Below are 15,316 nucleotides of genomic sequence, written 5' to 3'. Positions count from 1 at the left end.
TATTATCGGGAACACAGGATCAGCAAACCTGTGTTCTTTTGGAACTGCTTTTCTTCAGCATTCTCAATACATAGCAAGAACATAGGTAAAAAAGGAGGTATTCATGTCTCACAAGTGAGACATGAGCGCTTCATCCTCTTTTGCAAATATTGCAGTGTTTTGTGATCTTTCATATCAGAAAAGAGAACGAATCTTCAGTTATTTCTTTAATGAATCAGTTACTTTATGAAGCTTTTGAAAACACTATTTTGCAGATAGATTCAACAATTTTATCTCTATTGTGTAATTTAGTGGTAAGTTTTCTGCATTCATCTTACCTGGAAAGGTCAAGCTTTTTATGACCTTCAAAAATCTGATCCTTGTTTTGTACAGACAATTACCTAAATGCTCCCATTATTTAGAATGGATATTTCAACCATCTCAAGGTTTACTTTTTCCCAGAATTCTCAAGTGTTTTCATTTATTGAATAGTGAGTCCAACTGAAGCAGTTTTTATAATATTATCTAAAATCTTATATTTTTTCATTTTATTTTAAAATTTGTGGTTGTATAACATGGGATATAACTTAATAGCAAATTTACATTTAAATGTTATAGCTTTCATGTTTTTACAGAAGTCTGGTTGAAGCTAAAAAAGATATTATGGCACCATAGGCTCTAGAGATTTATGTTGCCAGAAGAGATAAAGTGGAATTGGATGGCAGAAAGGTAGAGTATTGATTATCCCAAATAGAAGGGCTGATAGCTTAATGAAAGCTGATTGGCAGTAGAATTTATTATAACAACTTTAAAGTGGAGAATAGGAAATGATAGTGCTACTGATTAATAAGTTATCTCATCACAATGTGGATCAACATACTATCATTTAGAATCTTTTTAAAATTTATTTAAATTTATTTTTATTTTTTTTGCTTTTTTATTATGTTAGTCACCATATGGTACATCATTAGCTTTTGATATAGTGTTCCATGATTCATTGTCTGCATATAACACCCAGTGCTCCATGCAATACATGCCCTCCTTAATAACCATCACTGGGCTCACCCTTCTCCCCACCCTCTCCCCTCTGAAACCGTTTGTTTCCTGGAGTCAGGTCTCTCATGGTTCATCTCCCCTCTTATCCCCCACCTTCATTTTTCCTTTCATTCTCCTAATATCCTCCATCCTATTCCTTATGTTCCACAAATAAGTGAAACCATATGATAATTGACTCTCTCTGCTTGACTTATTTCACTTAGCGTAGAATCTTTACACACCAAATTTTAGTTTAATTGTGTTGGAATACAATTTTGAGAAGCATAAAATGGGTTTTAGAATGCCTTTTGAAAATAGTTATTAATCAAGTAAAAGGGTATTTAGTACTGGATATATGAAGGTGTATATTACTTGAGAAATTTAGAGGACCTAAAAAGATTTGAGGAAGAAAAAATTCTTATAATAGAAGTAATGAAAATGTAACTTGAAATGGCCTGACAACATTTTCAATAAAACACTGGAAGAGAAATCAGTAAACATCTTGAAGACAAAGGAATCATGAGCAATGAACAAAATGAGTTTATTACAAACAAATCATGCCTGACAAAATTAATAGTTGTTTAAAATAGAATTGCAAAAATTAGCATGGATAAAGGGAATGTATTTTTTAAACTTCAATGAAGTATTTATTGTGGCTTTTCAAAAATAATTTTAATGTTAGGATACAAATAATATGATGGATTGGATATTTATGGAAAGATGATGATTCTATATAAGACCAAAATGTAATGTCAAGAATATACATACCTAAATTGATTATGGGATTAGGTGGCAGTGACAAGGGTAACTTGAGGGACGTATGTCCCCTGTAATTCCCATCAATCCCCCCCAAAAGTATTATAATTCATGTAAAAGCAACTTGCATATCTCGCAAAACAGCTTCTAATACAAGTCCTCATAATACCCCTTGTAATTAAATTTTGATGCTGAATCTCCCTTATATAGAAATTCCATAGGCTTTACTAATGAATTTAGACCAGAGGTCAACAAATCTGTCCTACTTTTTTTTTTTTAATTGAGATATAGTTGTTATATAACAGTATGTTAGTTTCAGGTGTACAACATGATTTGATATATGTATATATTGCAAAACATCACCACTAATAAGTCTCATTAACATCCATCACCACACATAGTTACAATATTTTGTGTGTGGTGAGAACTTTTAAGATCAAATCTCTTAGTCACTTCCAAATACACAATATGATATTTTTAACTACAGTCACCATGATGCATGTTACAACCCTAGCGCTTATTTATTTTATAACTAGAAGTTTGTACCTTCAGACCACCTTCATCCATTTCATGTGTAACCCAAACCCCTTCTCCACCCTTCCCTTACACCCTGGCAACTACTAGTCTGTTCTTTGTATCCATGAGTTCAGTTCTTTTGTTGTTTTTTTGTTTGTTTGCTTATTTTTTTTAAGATTCCATAAGATTCCGTTAGATGTAAGATCATACAGTATTTGTCTTTTTCTCTATGATGTATTTCACTTATCTTATAATACCCTCAAAATCCATCCACGTTGTTGCAAATAGCAGGATTTCCTTCTTTTTGATGGCTGGATAATAGTCCATTGTATATACATGCCACTTTTTAAAAATACATTCATTCATCTATCAATACTTAGATTATTTCCATGTCTTAGTTATTGTAAATGATGCTACAGTGAACATTAGGATGCAAATATCTTATTGAGATAGTGATTTCATTTCCTTTGGTATATACTCAGAAGTGGAAATGCTGGATCATATAGTAGTTCTATTTTTAATTTCTTGAGGAACCTCTATATTGTTTTCCATAGTGGCTGTACCAATTTACATTCCCACCAACAGTGCACAAAGGTTTCTTTTCCCCCACATCCTTACCAACCCTTCTTATTTCTTGTCTTTTTGAAAATAGCCATTCTAACAGGTGTGAGGTGATTTGGTTTTGCTTTGCATTTCCCTGATGATCCTACAGTTTTTGTAAGTAAAGTTTTATTGAAATATAGACATGTTCATTTGTTTATGTATTTACTGCCTATGACTGCTTTCATGAGATGTTAGTGCAGTTGAGTAATTGAGACAGAAATTATATGACCTACAAAGCCTAAATATTTATCATTTGGCCTTTTATAGAAAGTTTTCTGATCCCTAGTTTAAATGGATGCCTTTTTTTTAACCTTTAGAAGCATTTAGAATATTCAGATCTGAGCACATTTGTACACTGTATGAAGGAGGCATTGAATCTCTATACAATACTACTCTTAGTTGTATCCTGATTCTTCCATGTTTCATGGGACCAACTCATCTGTTTCAGTAATAAATATCCAAAATGAGATATGTGACACTGTCACCACCTTCATTCAGTTTTATTCAGCCATTCTTGACATTATAAAAGTTGATAATGATGTATCAATAGGTTTAATAGAGGAATGTGAAGGGAATGGTGGTTGAGAAAAATAATGTTGTTAGTCTTAAGTTTTAAGACAGATTGGGTCTAATTCTCTGACAATTTATTTTGTTTAGAACTCTCGAAGTGGGGGTGCCTGGGTGGCTCAGTCAGTTAAGTATCTGCCATCTGCCTTTGGCCCAGGTCATGATCTCAGGGTCCTGGGATTGAAACCCACATCGGACTCCATGCTAATTTGCTTCTCCCTTTCCCTCTGCTTCTCCTCCCTACTTGTACACTCTCTTTTGCTCTCTCTCTCCCTCAAATAAATAAAATCTTAAAAAAAAAAACCCTCTCTGTCACCAATTTGTATTGGATTTTTCTCCCAAATATAATTATGTTAGGGGCAGAACATTCCTCAGCCTGTAAATAAATAGTTGATAAATATTTATGGATTGAATATGAATAATTATTTTGTATGTATTTATTTATTCTTCAGATATTTGAGTGCTTACTATATGCCAGGCATAATGCCTAGGGACAAGCAATTTGGCACTGAATTATATGTAGCTAAACTGATAGGATCCCTAACATAGGAAGATAGACAGTGAATGAGTTTATAAGTAAAATAATTGTAGAGAGTGATAACCTGTGAAAAACAGAAATCTGGGTAGTAGGATAAAGAGTGACATGGGACAGAAAGTGTGGGTAGCAGGATAAAGTGTAATGAGGTGCCATTTGAGCGGAGATTGAATGATGAGATGGGGAAGCCATCATGAAATGATCTGGGAGAAGAACCTTAAAAGAACAAATTCAAAAGCCCCCAACAAGTGTGGCCTGATAAAGGAATAGAAGAAGACAAATGTGGATCCTAGTAAGAGTGTGTGTGTGTGTTGTGTTAATTTAAGATCCACCATATTTTGTGTTTGTGTGAGAATGGTAGTGGGAACAGCATGTAAGGTTAGCCCTCTGTATATATTTTTAGTTATATAAATGATCATACTTTCAACTGAAATGTGTCTGAGCTAAAATGAGAGCAATTGAACTGATTATATCTAAATCAATTTTTGTTAAATCCAAAGGAAGACCATGCATAGGTTTCTGGAAAAGAATAGGAGAAGAGTGAGAAGGGAAAGCATTGAGATAGAGTTTTTGGAAAAACTGGAGATTAGCATTTGTTCTTTGGCTCCAAGACCATGTAGATTTCAATTACATGAATACTCCTTAACATATTATAGGCTTCAATAAAGGTTTTCTGAATCAGTGTATACTGTTTTAATCTGATTGGATTCAAGGGTACAATTTCTGATTGGGTTGGAGGATACAATTTCTGCATTAACTGGAAGAGAGGATACACAATGGAACCAGATTAAGGAGGATTTTGCAAACCAAACACATTGGATTTAATAGTGTAAGTGATTGGGAATAATTTATAGGGAATAAGGTAATAATAACTAGGTGATTTCCAAATATTTGTTTTATTATGGTATGTAGGATGAGTTAGAGACAAAAGGAGCTGAGGATGGTATTTTGTTCCAGATATACTTTTTATTTTAACCAGGTTTTCATTCCCAGCCTGGTGTGGCTGCATTAGAATCAATTACTTCATTAAAAGTCCCTGAATCTAATGAAGAAAAGCTGCCTCAGTTACCAGGGTTCTTTCTTGTTATGCATTCTTGCAAATATATTGCTGTTTGCCTTTGCTCTGCTTTCTTTCCTGTTTATCTGATCTTTAACCATTTTCAGGACTCCGAACATTCTGCCTTATTTTTCCCTTTCATATTTGTATATTACTGGTATCTACTTGATTCCATTTATATGTAGGAAGTAATTCAATAAAAATTAGATGGAACAAATTTATAACTGAAAACTTTTCTGTACAAACTATAAAAAACATTTCTCTCTTCCTTTCTGTCTTCCTTTCTCACTCTCTTCCTTTCTTTCTTCCTTTTCCTTTTCTTTTCTTTCCTTTTCTCTTTTCTTTTCTTCTTTTCCTTTCTTTTCTTTCCTTTTTTTCCCTTTTCTTTTCTCTTTTCTTTTCTTTCTTCCCTTCCTCCCTTCTTCTTTCCCCCCTCCTTCCTCCCTCCCTTCCCTCCCTTCCTTCCTTCCTTCCTTCCTTCCTTCCTTTCTTCCTTCCTTCCTTCCTTCCTTCCCTGCCCTCCTTTCCTGTCCCTCCCTCTCTATCCCTATCTCTCTTTCTCTTTCTTTCCAGCCTTTGCTCTTTATGGGATTACTGAAAATATTAAGGTTGGTACACTGAAAGCAAATGAGATACAAACTTGTTGCTATCTCTGGGAGCAGCAATCCCTTGGTGAGACGGATACATCAAGAAAATTTTCATGTTGGTGCAGCTTTAGCCACAAAAGCAACTTGTTGGCCCTCACCTTTGTGAACTGTTACATCAATATGGGCCACTTTTCCTGTTGTCTTCATTGGCCCATAGACTGTATAATCATTCAATTTTGTATCTCATGAGAACTATTTCCAAAAAGGAAATGAGGGGTCAGTTTTTATTGTAGAGCTCCACATTTACTGACATAGTGATGCCTTTTTTTTTTTCCCCCCAATCTGGGCATTTGATTCTGGGAAATTAACAACGCTGTATAACTGCCAACTGCACAAAAATGGTACCAGTTTTGTCAGCAACTTATGAACTACTCCCCAAATGTATATGTCTGGGGAAAAAACAGTATGAATGTGTCTGGCATAATAGTGAAGAGGTGGACTTGTGTTACAAATAAAATGGCATAAGAAAAGCCATCAGCTCATAATTGAAACTGAAAATGTCATATTGTTTGTAGAAGTGAAGACTCTGGGCAGATTGACTAGGTGTGAATGCTGGTTCTGCCATTCAGTAGAGAGGTGATCTTGGGGAAATCACATAATCTCTCTATGCATCAGTTTACATATTAATAAAATGAGGATAATGACATCTGATATCTAGCTACCCACCTCCTAGTTTTTGTGAGGTTTAAATAAGCAAATGTACATAAAAGTAGTTAGAATAAAACCTGAATACAGGGAATATTTATATATTTGTGATTATCTGATAATCTTTAGAAGTAAAGGTGAACATTAAAGAGCTTTCTCTCTCACCCTGCCTCCTCTAAGAGAAAAGTGTAAAAAATTTGTTGCCATTTCTAGAATGTGGAAGATTTGAAAACAGCACTATTTTGTTTTAAAGCTGAAACTCTGATAGTGCAATTATCTTAAAAGGAAACATACTTAACCTTTAACCAAGACTAAATTAAGCAGAATTGTTTTTACACTCCCCTTTTAGAAGGAAACAAATCATAAGAAAATACTTCATTATTAGCGATGTCTTCAAAAAGCAACTTTAAACATCCTTGTTATGCCTGGGGTCACTGTGTTTTTGGTACAATCTCCAATGTCTATGCATTTACAATTTTATAGAATTTGAAGGCAAACACTCTTTTGGTGGGTCCCTGTGGTGTGAAAATGTTGGACTTCAAGAAAGAATTCTTGAGATGTCTTGGGTGCAAAAAGGTGATTTTGTTAAAGCGCAGGGACAGGACCCAGGGGCAGAAAGTGCTGCACTGGGGTTGTGACAGGTGTCTGATAATATACTTTCAAGTTGGAAGGGGCTTAAGAAAAGGTCATTTATTACTGTCTAATAAAACCTTAGTCATGAGATCCTTCAGATGTGTATCAGTGGGCCATATGCTTGGAGGATGATTGCCAAGATATATCTTGGGGTGGAATGTGGGGGTAGAGATAAAGGAAGTTTCCAAAGGAAACTAGTATATGTTTTATATGTTAAAGTAGACTTACAGGATCCTGTGGTGGGGGCAGGATAATGTTAAGCTGAGATTGCCTTTTTCTAGCAAAGTGTCAACATAGAGACAACAGAGTTCCTAAAGGAAGATCACTCTGCCTGTTTCAACGACTTGTCAGTGGGCTGTAGGCAATAAGGGAGTTTATTGTTTTTCTTTTGCCATTGTTTTCCCACATCACCTGGACTCCTAGAAATTTACATAAAATTTTGTGAACATGTACACTTTTCTAAAGAAAGAGATCCTTGGTTTTCTATCATTTTCTCAGAGGAGCTTATGACCTAAAGATTAAGAACCATCCTCTATGGCAGAATAAATTTTCCATCTTTAATGAAGATAAAATGATAAAACCCTATTTACCAAGGCAGGAAAATCTGCTAGTATATCTTAGGTTTTAGTTAAAAGAATCAAGGCAAAAGCTTTATTTTCTCTGGTGTACCCTTAGGTAACCAGAATTTAATTAACCAGCATTCGAGGTAATCAATGCTTACTTGTGTCAAGCAGCCATTCTTTAATATATTAGCTGAACTAGTATTTCATCCAGAGAAAATGAATTTTATTTATTGTTCATTCTTTCCTTTCTGTCATTCTACTTTTGGAACTATTAACATTTTCCATAGTTTTGTAATTATATATTTCTTTTGATATGCTTGGGAATAAAAACTTATATAAATACTCTAAAACCATTATTATATCCATCTCATTAATATAATTTAGTAGAGAATATTTCTATTCATTCTGTCCAAGTGTATTGTGGAATAAAGTATTTGAAAGAGAACAAGGGACAGTTGGAAAGAAGGGAATTTTACTGACCTCTGAAATCTTAAAAATGTGTTGCATTTCTCATTAAACTCACATTAACTTTGATGTTTTTAATTGCTTTTATTAAAATGGCTCAATAGAATATTTTAAAATAATTGATTTATAGATTCCTAGAAAGGGTACACATTCCAAGCTCAAAAACTTAAAAGTTTTTAGTTGAAGGAGTTTAAGTAAATAATTCAGAAATGCATTATGTTTACCTGTTAATAATTAAGCAGGTTAGACTGTGTACTTTTTATAGTCATTGAGTTTTAATTTATTTATTTGTTGGTGTGTTGGTTTTTAAGAATTTATTTAAGCCATTCTGCTATTGGGAAATAAAATTGAACAGAGTAAAGCTGCACATAATAAAGGAAAGGGATTGGGTTACTTTTAAAGAGACAAGTGACCAAAAAAGAAATTGACTGGATTTTAGGATTAAAAGAAGTATTTAGTACATAATCTTTCTGAACTTTCCCCCTCTTTTTGGAGGGGAAACTGAAATATCTAACAGCAAGTATGATGGAGTCAAGTGAATAGTCTTTTGTTGTTGCCCTAGAGCCTGCTTCAGTGGAACTTGATTTGATCTTAGATGGCTTCATTATGGGGTTTGGCCAGGTCACTTTAATGGATTCTTGGAGAAGTCTGCCATAGAGTTTGTGAGATTCTCTGGTGCTTTAAAAACTCTGGTAATACCCAAAGCCAGAATGCATATCTTCGTTCTAAGAAGCACCATTATGGACTAGAACTGAATTGGCCTTTCCAGTCTTCGAGGGACTGCATCTTGTCCTCTTGACCATGTACGTGTACATTCTTCCTGATGTTCCTTAAGGATTATAAATCAGTTTTCATTTGCTGTTTTTGGTGAGATACAAACAAACTTCATATTTCAATTTTTATTTAATGACGACTTGTTTTATAATCATCAGTAGAGGATAGCCTTCAGCACCTTCTGTTTGTTTTGTTGTAAGGTATCATTTGGTTGCTTTTGATTTTTATTTATTTGAAATTGTAACTATAATAGTCCTATCACTCAAGTTGATGCATGTTCTATTTGCTTTCTCTTATAATAAATAGTATTATCACTGTATAAATATAACCTCTAACTTCTTAAATTTTCTACATTCCAGGCTTTGCATTTCTTTGAAAATTTAATTAAAGATGTGATCGATTAAAATTTGACTCTTAGGAATCTAATACCATTATAGGTGGTTGCTGGTTTTGTTTGTTTTTGAGAAATCTTATTTTTCTTTCTTTTCTTTTTTTAAATTTTCTTTATTCTGTCTTCCTTCCCTCCTTGCTCCATCTTCTTTCCTTCCTTCCTCTTTTATTTTATTTTTTTCAACAGAAGTGCCCTTCAAAAATAGGGACAGATAGATCTTTTCAACTGGCTTTCTTAACATTCAGGAAATCTAGTAATATATCATCTGATCTTTTTTCTGCAACATAGACTAGCTCTTGTTTTAGTGATTTTAATGTTTATAAAAAGTAATTTGTGTTTATTGTAGAAAATTTGGAAAGAAATCACAAGAAGAAAAATATCTGCCATAATCTTAACATCTGAGATTAGTGCTAGGAATAATATAGATTCTTAGATGATTTTTCTAATGCATACATGTTTTTTCTGATACATAGATAGACACATGCATACAGATCTACATATATTCACAGAACCAAACACTGTGCATAGTCTATATATTTATATGTCATCACAAAATTATTAAAAAATTATTAACATTTTGCAACCTGCTTTTTAAGCTTAATGATGCTTTATAAATTTTCACTTGCTATATTTTATGAAAGCTCATAGTTATACCACATGTCATTTATTTAACCAGTTCACTGTTTGGAATATTTAGGCTATTTTAATTTGCATTCCTTTCAGTACAGATTAATTATTACAGAATATTCATTACAGATAATTATCTATTGCAAATTAATATTGTTTTATATGTATCTTAGTTTGTGTTTCTTCTATTCTGAATTGCCTATTCATTTGAAAAAGATGACATCTTTGTTTCATTTATTTATAGATTAATAACTATGATGTCCTATACATTAAAAATATTTATGTGTTTTATTATTGGCCTCATATTCAACATTTTAAAAAAATATTTATTTATTTATTTATTTGACAGAGAGAGAGAGAGAGAACACAAGTAGGCAGAGAGGCAAGCAGAGAGAGGGGGAAGCAGGCTCCCTGCTGAGCAGAGAGCCCGATGTGGGGCTCGATCCCAGGACCCTGAGATCATGACCTGAGCCGAAGTCAGAGGCTTTAACCCACTGAGCCACCCAGGTGCCCTTCAACATATTTTTTGACTGAAAAAATTTTAAGTAATTTTTAAGATTTATAAATCTTAATGATTGTGTTATATTCTACTACTGTCTATGTGGCTTAAAAGGCATTCTCACCTTGAAATTCAGAAAATTATATACATAGGTTTTCTAATAGATCTTTGATTAGTTATTATATTCAGATGTATCAATTTGCTTTATTTTTGGTGCCTGATAAAAGGTAGAGAACAAAAAAAAAAATTATTTTCTTACATAATTAGTCTCAATGCTGTGAAAACGCTACCTGTAATACTTAAACCATATTAGAGTCCCTGTGGTCTATTCTACTGATTGGTCTCTTCCAACTGCCAATACCACACCATTAGCTATATTTCAATTTTTGGTGAAAACTAACCTTGTTTTTTACTGCAAGGTCAAAAACCAATACTTATATTTTTTTCTGTTGTAATCTCCCATTTGGTTTATTTATTTTTTAAAATTTGAACTAACTATAAAGCATTTGAACTATTAAAGATAATTTTAGTTCAACTTAGTTTCAACAAAGACTTACTGAATGTTTGCTATACACCAGTCCCTGTGCTTGTATTAGGAACACTGAAATGAATTGGAAACTGTGTGGTAGAATCTTTGTGCTAGAAAAATATATTAATCTGATGGAGGCAGACAGAGTATGTAAATGGTCAAGATAGTGGCCTAATATTGGTAATTTTATTTTTTTCTGATTCTTTTTTACCTTTTTTTAATCTACAACTTATTGACTCTAGTCATTTTTTTAATCTTTTCTATCTTTCTTTTAAACCCAGAGAAGATTAGATGACATTGATTTAACAGTTAGATTGTCTCAGACATATTAAATACAATGATATTTTTCATATTCATATAATCTTACTTTTTCTAACTAATGAACTGATAATTGTGTCTTCCTATTTTCAGTTATGTACATTTTTATTGAATATTTGTTAAGCACTATTTAAGGAGCCACAGGGAAAGAAAAATGAATGTCTTTAACAAATTTATGTTTTAGTGGGGGAATTTCATTATTTATAAAATAATAGCAATATAATAAAATAATAGATATTGAGAGTATTGTTTGCTGTGTGCATTGTAAAAAGCAAAGTAATATATATTAACTTGTTTACCTCTTCTAATAGTCCATCTAGTCCCCTAGATACGTTTTGCTCTAGATACTCTTTTGACTCTTTCACTTCATGCGCACTTGTCTTATTATCACCTCCTGTGAGAAGCTTTCCCGTCCAAACCAATCAAAAACATCTGCCCATGTCACTCTCAATGCCATTACCTTACTGTTTACACTTATGGTACTAATCTTATGACATTATAAGTTCAACAACCTACATGCTTATTGTTTGTTTTCCACTACTAGAATGAGTATTGAATGGCAGACTAAACAATGGGTTGTAGAAGTTTGTAGTTATGAAAGAGTAAAGTTTAGTATATAAAATTTAATTTCATTAAGTCTGAATTTCTTTATGTGTAAATGGATGCAGACCTAGTGCTTGTCTTAGAGTTGTTCAGGTTGTTCATTCTTTCATTCAATAACTGTTCATTGATCTTTGTATATGGCAGACACTCTGCATGAAATTGGGAATACAGCGGAGAAAAACAATGTCTGCCCTTATGGCGCTGCCATTCTACTGGGGGACATAATACATAAATAAAAATTACTTTTATAATGTATCATGTAATGGCCAAATTAATTTTCTCCAAATTAAATTTCTCTACCTCATCCCCATAATCTGAACATTTTTTTTCTATTTCTAGTTATTGTCTGTTTATCCATGATTAAGGGTTCTAATCACACTCCTAGAAGATTTTGATTTTCTAAAGTTTGATGTTGCAGAGTAAATGTATGTTACTCATGTATCCTGACTATAACAGGACTTGCACCTTCCTTTCCTCAATCCTAGTTACTAGTACAGCTTAAACTTGGGTTTGTTTTGGTTTACTGGTATAGTTTGCTGTTTGAGTCTTTGTTTTCCCTTCATAAAATATTATTTATGCATATTAAAGATCCAATCAATTAAAAACCCTAGATCTTTTTCTTTTTTTTTTTTTTTTTTACTGTAGATGCACTAGCTGATGAGATTGGCTTTTGTTTATGTATGTGTTTCCATTAGTAAAACTGCTTTTGAGATTTTGAATGGCTGAATCTCTGTGGAGATTATTAGTAAATATGACATCAAGGTCATCATTGAAATTTCATAGCAAATTTAGAGGGATAACTTTCCAAGGACATAAAATACCAAATTCAATTTTTAATAGGAGAATCGTTTCTAGTTAATTTTTTTATATTGAAACTCACCAAATTGGGTTTAAAGGCACCTCAACATCCTGCCTACTTTACTGCTCCCAGTACTAGCTTTGAGTATATACTATCAAATGCATGTGAATGAAGAAGAATTTAAAAGTCACTCATCCATTTGTTTGACATTCCTGCCTCCAAATCTGAGTAGGACCCTACAATAATAGCCTTGCTTGCTGAGACAGGAAACATAAAGCCATGTTCTAATGTCAGTGCATTACGTACTGGATATCAAGCTATATTGAACATGTTACCCTCTGCTCCCTATTTCTTTCCATCAATTTACTTTTCATTTTCTGCATTATCTTCCTTTATGCAAATCTCTTTAACCTCACTCATTATTTTGTGGATGGGACCTGTGTTTTGTTTTTATTTTTCCTAACTCATCAGTACTTACCAGTATATTATACACAGTAGATCTTTGCAAAATCTCTGATAGTTAAGAATAGACAAAGACATGGGTTAAATCTATTTGGGATTAGTTTTTTTTCAATTACAAAAATAAATGTAAAAACTTTGTGTAAATTAAGAAAGCTTCTGATAGTACTGTAATAAATACCCTGGTCTACATCTAAACCCTGTTCACACAGTGATTTAAATCATATATTGGTGTCATACTTTACTATGTACTTGTACTACATGTACAGAAATGAATGTGGTAGACTTTTTTTTTCTTTTGAAACTGTAGATACTAGTTGACACACACAAACCCAGCTACCTACTTTTCATGACGAGTTATAGACATGCTATGGAAATGTTAATTGCTTCCTTGGAAGATTTCTAATTTTAAGTGTTTCCTTTTTACAGTCACACAAAAAGAAGTATTAAGGATTACCCTTTGAGACTCTGAAGACTGAAGGTAATGTCCAGTGATATTTTCTGGAAAGGGTTTTGTCTTCTTGAAAAGTTTCATAGTATTTAAGGCCTTGGCTTTACTGCCTCAGGTATTTATTGCCCTTTAACACATTAAATATCTTTTTTTGTGTCTACCTAAAAAAAATCTGAAATTATAAATCAAAAAAGGAGAACCCTAACGTTATGTCAGAACGTTTCAGTCTAACTGGGTGTTGCTGTACTTCTTCTTTCTTCTATATGGAAATGTATTAGGGCCCTTCCCTATTTTTGAAATCAGTTTGGAACTCTTCTGATTTTATACCTTGCCCTTTTCTTAAATAGACTTATTGACTCAAAGCCAAAAAGTCAGTATCCATTCCTCCTCAGGAAGAGCTTTACAACTAACTGTACAAGATAAAAATGCATTGGTTACAAACAACAAAACCATGCAGGAAATCATGCAGATGAGATTTAGTGGCTACTTGTAGTCAAAAGTCCAGAATTTCAGGCAAGAAGTATACAATAGACTTGTGTTGCTGCATTGTGTATAAAGAGCTCATAGGGATTGAAGAAGGTTTCTGAGACAAGAGGGGGCTATAATTACTTTGCTTCTTACATGCATGGTTAGATCTTCCAGCGAGAATAACATGGTAGGGTAATTTATTATAGAAGAGTAAATCACAGATTACATTGGAGGGGGATGGGGTGCTGATCCAACCATCAGTTTTGTGAATACATACACTTAAGCATGTGTGATAGCTTGTTTTTAATTTCTTTACACCAGTGCACACCTCAAACATTCCGTTTAGCAGTGGGATATGCAAATTGTTCCAAATGCAGCAGCAGTACTTTCACCTGAATGTCAAAACTGTCAGAGAGCTTTAAATCAAATCTTTATAACATTTTTTAAAAACCAGCCAGCCCAAGATTGAGTCACCTAACTCCCTGCAAAAACTTGATTCCCATGCTTTCAAAATGCTCCAGTATGTCAACAGGGTAATGTCAAAGTTCTAATTCACCTGCTTTCTAATTTTAACCTTTTAAGGATTTTATTTTATTTGGCTTAATTACGATATTTTCTACAAATTAATGATAAATGCCTTGATTAATAAAACCAAATGTCAGAGAAAATGACAACTTGATGAAAAATTAATACTCGGCAATATTTTAAGGTACAGAAGTACTAAGGATGTACTCTTAAACCTTATACTTCATCAGCTCTTTTTGAAGGTGGGTAACAGCATTATTCTTGCACAGAAGTTTCCATAGCCACATGTGTAGATGCATTTTAGCAATATAATTCTCAGCTATTGTTTTACTACTAGCTATTATAGATAGAAATATATTCGTAATTTTTAATCTCTCCTTTTTCTCATGATATTATTTATTTTTATTTCACAAAATCAAGGTAAACTATATTTTAGGTTGTTTCTAGAGATGAGGCTACCGTATTGAGTATCCAGATAGCAACCTGTGTGTGTGTGTGTGTGTGTGTGTGTGTGTATTTCAAGAGATCTCATGGTATAAAATGGAGTAGTTTGCAACTGGATATCTGTTAGACTGTTAATTAATCTGGTTATGAATATTTCAGCTGGAATATCTAAAAATTATTCAGTAGAAGTATTAAATACAGAGAGGGAGCACCTCTATTTCAAAGAGAAATAGACTTTAATATGGGGATTTACTTTTTCTCAATGTTTTTTTCCTGAGTTTTCATTAAAAGACCCGAATAGCAATAAAGAATAGTAATTTGCTTTTTTCCTATAAACTCTTGGTTAGATTTAAAAAAAACCTAAAGATCAAGAAATGTGACTATTTTCCCTTTACTGACGGTCATGGAGTTAAAAAAATGTTAAAGAT

The 15,316-nt window shown here is 33.0% G+C and overlaps 1 protein-coding gene across 4 annotated transcripts in view; it reads left to right on the top strand.

The window, feature by feature from the left end:
- Positions 1-15,316, top strand: part of ZBTB20 (zinc finger and BTB domain containing 20) — a 770,594-nt gene that overhangs the window by 143,877 nt on the left and 611,401 nt on the right. For all 4 annotated transcript variants that reach the window (XM_032852271.1, XM_032852263.1, XM_032852264.1 and 1 more), the window contains one exon: positions 13,430-13,481. The gene's annotated coding sequence lies outside the window, so the exon portion shown is untranslated. The remainder of the gene's footprint in view (positions 1-13,429; positions 13,482-15,316) is intronic.

The sequence above is a fragment of the Lontra canadensis genome, unplaced genomic scaffold, assembly GCF_010015895.1.
Source record: "Lontra canadensis isolate GAN:19392208 unplaced genomic scaffold, GSC_riverotter_1.0 scaffold6, whole genome shotgun sequence".
NCBI classification, from domain to species: Eukaryota; Metazoa; Chordata; class Mammalia; order Carnivora; family Mustelidae; genus Lontra; species Lontra canadensis.
Note: the sequence above shows the minus strand (reverse complement) of the source record. Positions and strands in the feature narration are given on the sequence as shown.